Consider the following 7,610-nt stretch of genomic DNA (forward strand, 5'->3'; position numbering starts at 1 on the left):
AAATTCTATTTTTATAAGATTATTTGCCTTCATGTCTACTATATATATGTAAATGTATATATGTATATATGTGCTCTACCTCTACCTATCAGATAGCTAGATAGATAAATCAATCTAGAAAAATAGATAGATCTAGAAAAATGTTCACCTAATATTAACATAACATTATATCATATAACACTGGCATTTTTTTCTTTATTATACTTCTCAAGTTTTGATTGAACTTCTAATAATGAATATGTATTCTTTTTTTTCTAAAAGTCAAAGAACTTGGCTTTATTTTTTTCCATATTTTATTCAGATTTCCTTAGTTTTTACTCTTTACCTAATGTCCATTTCCTCTTCCAGGATCCCATCCGAGATACCACATTACATTTAGTTGTCAGGTCTCCTTAAGCTCCTTTTGACTGTGACAGTTTCTCAGACTTTCCTATTTTTGATGATCTTGACAGTTTTGAGGAGTACTGGTCAGGTATTTTGTAAAATGTCCCTGTACCTGGATTCATCTGATGTGTTTCTCACGATCACCCTGAAGTTATGGATTTTGAGGAGGAAGACCAACAGTGTAAGTTACCATTATCATTACATCCCATAAAAGGTACATACTTGTAACATAACTTCTCACTGTTGATACTGACCTTAATCACCTGGTTGAGGTGGTGTTTGTCATGTTTCTCCACTGTAAAGATACTCTATTTTCCCTTTCTTTAGAAAGAAGTCACTATGTGCTGCCTACATTTAAGGAGTGGGTAGTTATGCTTCACCTCTTTGAGGGCGGAGAACCTGCATAAATTATTAGGTATTCTCTGCATGGGAGATCTGTCTCTTCTTTCCCATGTACTTATTTATTCAGTCCTTTATTCATTCAGTCGTTGATCTCAGCATGGACTCAGGGCCATTTGTTTTTCACCTCAGGTTATAATCCATTACTACTGTATTTTATTGCTCAAATTTTTCCAGCTTTGGCCATTGGAAGTTTTTTCAGTTGGTCCCTGTGTTCATCTGACATACCTCCCTTCAGTGTGTGGTTTTTGTTTTGTTTTGTTATCAATTTTTCAAAGCAATATGCAAAAAGATTAATATATTAATAATGAGAGAGATGTTGATAGATCTATTAATAGTGCTTAGTACTGGCGTGCCTGAGTGGCTCAGTCGGCATCTGCCTTCAGCTCAGGTCATGATCTCAGGGTCCTGGGATCAAGCCCCGCATTGGGCTCCCTACTCTGCGGGGAACCTGGTTCTCCCTCTCCCTCTGCCTGCCACTCCCCCTGCTTGTGCACTTGCTCTCTTACTATCTCAGATAAATAAATAAAATCTTAAAAAAAAAAGTAGTGCTTAGTACAGTTTTGAGCACAAAGACCTTAATAATAAGCAAAATTACTGATATAATAGTGAGAATATTAGCTCAACAATAGTATTAAAATATTATTTTTTGAATTTTCCAAATTAGAAATCATTGACTGATCTATGATATTAACTGGAGCTAAGCTTTTGGAACACTCACTACGCCAGGTATCCTGCTAAGCACTTAACATCTACTGCTCCATTAATCCTCACAACAACCCTGTAGCTAACCCTTGAGGAACATAAGGCTTAGTTTCATCACTCTAGGAGTCAAGGATCGTGCCTCTCAAAGTATGGTTTTGCCGACTTATCTTTTAATTCAGGCAAGATACCCAGCGGCAAAACATCCCTTGATGGGAATCGAAATTTCCCCCCTCAAGCAATAAGGATTGCCCAGATACCAGCAAGACCCACCCATGATCAACTCCAAGACAATGACTGACCTGACCTCTATTGCCCACCTGTACGTACCCATCAACCTTTGTCCCACATTTTCCTTACATAAACCTAGCAGTATTTTCAGCACTTTGGAGACAGTCTTTGGGATATTAGTCTGCTGTCTTCTGGTGTCCGCCTCAGTGATAAATCCCTTTCTTGCTTCACCACCTCGTCTCTCTGCCTCTGGATTTTGATAGTCCTGAGTGGCTGAACCCGGTCTGCTTGGGACCCCTGGAGCTGGCTGTTCCTGCATCCTTGGGCCCTGGCTACAGTCCCTGGATCAGCAGCATCAGTAGTTCCTGAGAATTTGTTATAAACGTATATTCTTGGCTCTCACTCCAGACTTCCTGAATCAGAAACTCAGGCTGGGGCCCAGAAAGCTATGTCTTCACAAGCCCTCTAGCTGACTCGGATGCACACCAACCCTCAAAAGAGTGATTAAACTGGGCTTTAAATTTAGGTGTAGACCTCAGAGCCCACTAAAGCCCATCTGCTTCATCACTTAAGATACTCCCTCCTTAATATACCAAGAAAGCCAGTTATAGGTGAGTTCTCAAAAACTGATCATAAAAGAGATAGGAGTCTGGGGCAGTTTTCCTCCTAACCCCTTGGCTTGTAGCGCTTGACCAAATAATTTTAAGTACTAAATTTACCACTAGAGGGAGTCCTTATATCCCCTCACATACTGAATCTTCAGAGTAAAAAATCAAATCAAATAATAAACAAAACCATTTGCTAGACAGAGGTTTTTGGGGTTTTTTTTTAATCCGTTTATCAGCATTAAAACAATTGCTAAAACTAACATGGAACAGCTACATCTGAAGTTACATTGTTTAGGCATAAACAATGGCAAATAAATACACTATATCATGGTTGTTCACTTAACATCTTTCTTCATTTCTAAAATGGGACAAGGCGGGAGGGGAGGAGAAAGCTAAGATTAAGAAAAGGATAACATGGGATGCCTGGGTAGCTCAGTCGGTTAAGCATCTGCCTTCAGCTCAGGTCATGATCCCAGGGTCCTGGGTTGGAGTCCCCCATCCCATCAGGCTCCCTGCTCAGCGGGGAGCCTGCTTCTCCTTCTACCTCCCGCTCCCCCTGCTTGTGCTCTCTCTCTCTCTGACACATAAATAAATTAATTAAATATTATAAAAAAAACACATGGATGCTCATATTTTTAAAAATAACATAACTTAAATAAAATAATCTAATTTGAACTATATCATCACCTCAATAACTGATCCAGTTATGTATATAGCTGTCTCCTTCCACCTTATGAAGGTCTCTTGGGTTAAAGAATGGTAAATCCAGCACCTGGTACATAACAAGTTCTCAGTAAACAGTGCTGAATAAATGAGTGAATGAAGTTAATGTAACTCTTTGCAACGATTGGACCTTTCTTAAACCAACCTAAATAACTGGAATTTATTCAATGTTATGCAAACTAAGATTGTGCCATTTTCACTATAAAGATAAAATATGTAGTAGTTTAAGAAAAGTCCATGAAAAGTCAGGTTATACTGCTTGTAGCCTGGAACAATAATTCCTAGAGATTTTGGAAGGTTACACCTATAATTGATCACTGACACACACTCTCCTTAGTCCATATATGGAATGTCATTCACTGACTACTTAATTTATTTAATGTTTCCATTTGTTTAAGAACTTTGCAAAAAATCATGTGTGTGGTGTGTATGTGAGAGAGAGATCTATCTCTAGAGAGATAGATCCTGGCACAGTGGAAAGAACGCTGGAAAGAGAAAATAAAGGACTGAATTCCAGCTCTTCTATTTCACCATGTGACCATGGCCAAAGCACTTGGCCTTCTCGGGCCCCCAGCTCCTCTCCTATGGAATGACGTTTACTAGGAGAAAGTATAGCCTATATAAAAGTGCCTCCAGGGCGCCTGGGTGGCTCAGTTGGTTAAGCGACTGCCTTCAGCTCAGGTCATGATCCTGGAGTCCCGGGATCGAGTCCCACATCAGGCTCTCTGCTCAGCAGGGAGTCTGCTTCTCCCTCTGACCCTCCCCCCTCTCATGCTCTCTCTCTCATTCTCTCTCTCAAATAAATAAATAAAATCTTTAAAAAAAAAAAAAGTGCCTCCGAGTAGTGAAAAGATTTAAGAACAATTATGTTGATACATGTTTTGAAATGTCTGTTAACAAGAAAAGTAAGACCAAAGAAGGACCCAGCGCTCAGGAGAAGGGTTCCTAAAACATATTCATTCCATATGTTAGGTGGAGGCTGAAACAGTACAATTCAATATATATTTCTTCAAAAATTTTACATGAGGCATTTGCTAAAAGATTTAAAAGTTACATGATAAATAAATAGCTGTTGCTCTAACATATAAATACCTTCACATCAATACTAAGATACGGACTGTGATCCTTAATTTGCGTCAACTTGACTGGGCCACAGGATGTCCAGACTTTTGGCCAAACATTATGCTGGGTGTGTTTGTGAGGATGTTTCAGAATGAGATTAACATTTGAATTGATAGACTGAGTAAAACAGATTGTCCTGCCTAATGTAGATAAGCCTTATCCAATCAATTTAAGGCCTGACTAGAACAAAAAATTCTGAGGGAGAAGGAATACTCCTGCCTGACTGCTTAAACAGGTATATTGCTTTTTTTCCAGCCTTTAGACTCAGCCAGAAATATCCCCTCTTCTTGCGTCTTGTGTCTGCCAGCTTTTGGACTGGAATTCATACCATCAGCTCTCCTGGGACTCCAGCTTTGCTGACTGCTTATCTTGGGACTTAGCCTCCATTATCACATGAGCCAATTCTTTTATAATAAACCGTATGGATGGATAGATAGATAAATAATAAAAACATATATATACACACACACTATATTTAGTAATATATACATATATACTATTAGTTCTGTTTCTCTGAAGAACTCTAATGCAAGGACCAAATCCTTAGCATGGCTAAAATGCCTTACATGAACTGACCTCTCCCTACCACTCCAACTACATCACATATCATGATGCCCACCACCCCTACTCCAGCTTCATTGATTTTCTTCCATTTCCTCAAACACACCATGCTCTCACTGTCATGGGGTTTTCACTCACTCATTTTTTCATTGATAAATTCAACTAATAACTAAGTTCCTACAATGAATCAAGGACTTTGGTGCTGCAGAGAATATGAACAAGATAGCAAAGTGCCTAGTTTCATGCAGAATATATTCTAGTCATGGGAGACAGAAATAGCCTATAAACAAATAGGTTAACTTCAGGGAGTGACATATGCTTCAAAGGAAACAAAACAGTGATATGGTAATAATGAGGTGATCAGAGAAAACCTCATTCTGTGCCTACAGAATTCTGTGATAAGAAGGGGCCAGTCATGTGAAGATCTGAGAGAAGAGTGTTCTAGGCAGAGAAAATAACAAACACAAAATCGATTCTAAAATGAGCTTGAGAGATGCCTGAGCGGCTAAGTCGGTCAAGCGTCTGCCTTGGGCTCAGGTCATGATCCCGGGGTCCTGGGATCAAGTCCCACATCGGGCTCCCTGCTCAGCAGGGAGTCTGCCTCTCCCTCTGACCTGCCACTCCCCCTGCTTGTGCTCTCTCTCTCTCTGGCAAATAAATAAATACAATCTTTAAAAAAATAAAAAAATTTTTAAATAAAATGAGCTTGATACACGCTAGGACCAGAAAGATACTGTAGCTATAACATAGTGGGGCAGTGAAAGTAGCTGGTTAGGCAAGACTGAGACACAGCCTTCATAGCCAGGGTAAAGATTTACAATTTGATTTTAAGCATAGTGGGAGTCTGTTCTAATCCATTTAAGCTGCTATAGCAAAAAACAAAAACCCCAAAACCCCCCACAAGAAAACAAAACAAAACTACCATAAACTGGGTGCTTATAAAAAACAGAAATTTACTTCTCACAGTTCTGAAGGCTGTGTCCAGTGAGAGCCTTCAGAATTTGTGAGCTGAGAATTTGTTATAAATGTATATTCTTGGCTCTCACTCCAGACTTCCTGAATCAGAAACTCAGGCTGGTCCGGTGTCCAGCCTGAGAGCCTCTTCCTGGTTGACAACCTTTTTCTGCATGTTTTATTTTGCACTGCAGTGTGTAACTGTGAATGTGGAGAGACCAGCAAGGAGGATTTGCAGTAAAGGTGAATGATGATAGTAGCTGGCATTATGGTAATGCAGAAGAAAGGAAAAAGGAATGATTCAGGGTATGTTTTGGAGGTGGGACAGATGGAAATTGTCAGTGTGCCTGGGGAAAAGAAAGGATGGTTCCAGGGTTTTTGGCTTGAATAATCAGTTGGGGGGTAGTTCCATTTTCTGAGACATGAAAGTTAGGGTAGATGGGAATGGGGTTGGGGGTGGGAGGAAGGAAGTCTGCCTATGCTGTCCCTCTCTCTGGACTGGTTTTCCCTCTTTTTTTTTTTTTTTTTTTTTTAAGATTTTATTTATTTATTTGAGAGAGAGAGAATGAGAGAGAACACATGAGAGGGGATAGGGTCAGAGGGCAAAGCAGACTCCCTGCCAAGCAGGGAGCCCGATGCGGGACTCGATCCCGGGACTCCAGGATCATGACCTGAGCCGAAGGCAGTCGCTTAACCAACTGAGCCACCCAGGCGCCCCAGGTTTTCCCTCTTTATTCACCCAGGAGCCCTCCCCAATCTTTGGATCTCAGTTCAAATGTCACTTTCTCAATGAAGTACTTTCCCCAACTAGTTCAAACCAAACTTCTATATTAAGTATATGCTATCTTGGCACCATGTACTTTTCCTTAGTAGCTACATTATACTGCAAAAGTGGTCACTAACAGGTTGCCCTTGCTGACAGACTTCCCACCCCTAGATTTGTGCGCGAGGCCGTCCTAGCTCATCCAGCCACCAGCTGACCCACAGATGACCAAAAAGATATAAAAGAGCCCATTTGAGCAGACCAAAATACAAGAACCCCAGCCCACTCACAGAACGCTGAGTTAGCCAAAGGGCTGTCATAAGCCACTAGGTTTTGCCATGGTTTGTTACAGAGCAAAAGTAGATACGGTAGCACATACCTCTGTAATTTTACATGCATTTATTTGATTAGTGTCTATCCCTCTGAGGAGACTATGAGCTCTACAGGAGCAAAGACTGTTCTGATTTTAGTTTACCACTCCATGCTCAGAGCCCAGCATAGTATCTGGAATACAAGAGGCATTCAATAGGTAACTTGCTGAATGAATGCAAGGGGGCGAAGAGAGGAATACATTGTAACATAAGAGAATAAGGGCAGTTTCCTAAGAGAGGTAACAAAGGACTGGGGACATCCATTTGTCCAAAACATACTTTTATCAGCATAAGGCACTGGGGAATATAAGACCAAAATTACATTTCCTCTACCTCCAAGAGCCCAGTCTAGACTAAGTGAAGAACGCTGTCAGGAAGACAGAAATGTGAGAGTTGTCAAGAGAGAGTTCTTGAGAGACAGAAAACTTGGATTTAGTACCAACAGTGTTTACTTGGAAGAGCAGCACAAGGGAAGGCCAAAAGAGCCCAAAGAACATGGGTGCTCAAAGGCAAAGAAAAGTCTCCTGCTTGTTTTTTTGTCTCCGAGCGTACTGTTCAACAGTTTAAGTGGTCGGCACCGCATCGAACTCTAAGGTCCTTCAAGATGAGGGTCCTCTCTTCTCATCTTTGTATTAGTCCAGTGTCTAACACGATCTTTTCCAGAAAATAGGAACTCAACAAATATTTGCTGAAAAAATGAAAAGTTCAAGAGGAGACGGTAAGCATCGCTCTTACCAAAGGCAGCTTCCCAAGAGCCCACAGTTTCAGATTCACCCCAGGCAAGCGGACACG

The sequence above is a fragment of the Mirounga leonina genome, unplaced genomic scaffold (assembly GCF_011800145.1).
Source record: "Mirounga leonina isolate KUSES-001 unplaced genomic scaffold, KU_Mleo_1.0 Mir_165, whole genome shotgun sequence".
NCBI lineage: Eukaryota > Metazoa > Chordata > Mammalia > Carnivora > Phocidae > Mirounga > Mirounga leonina.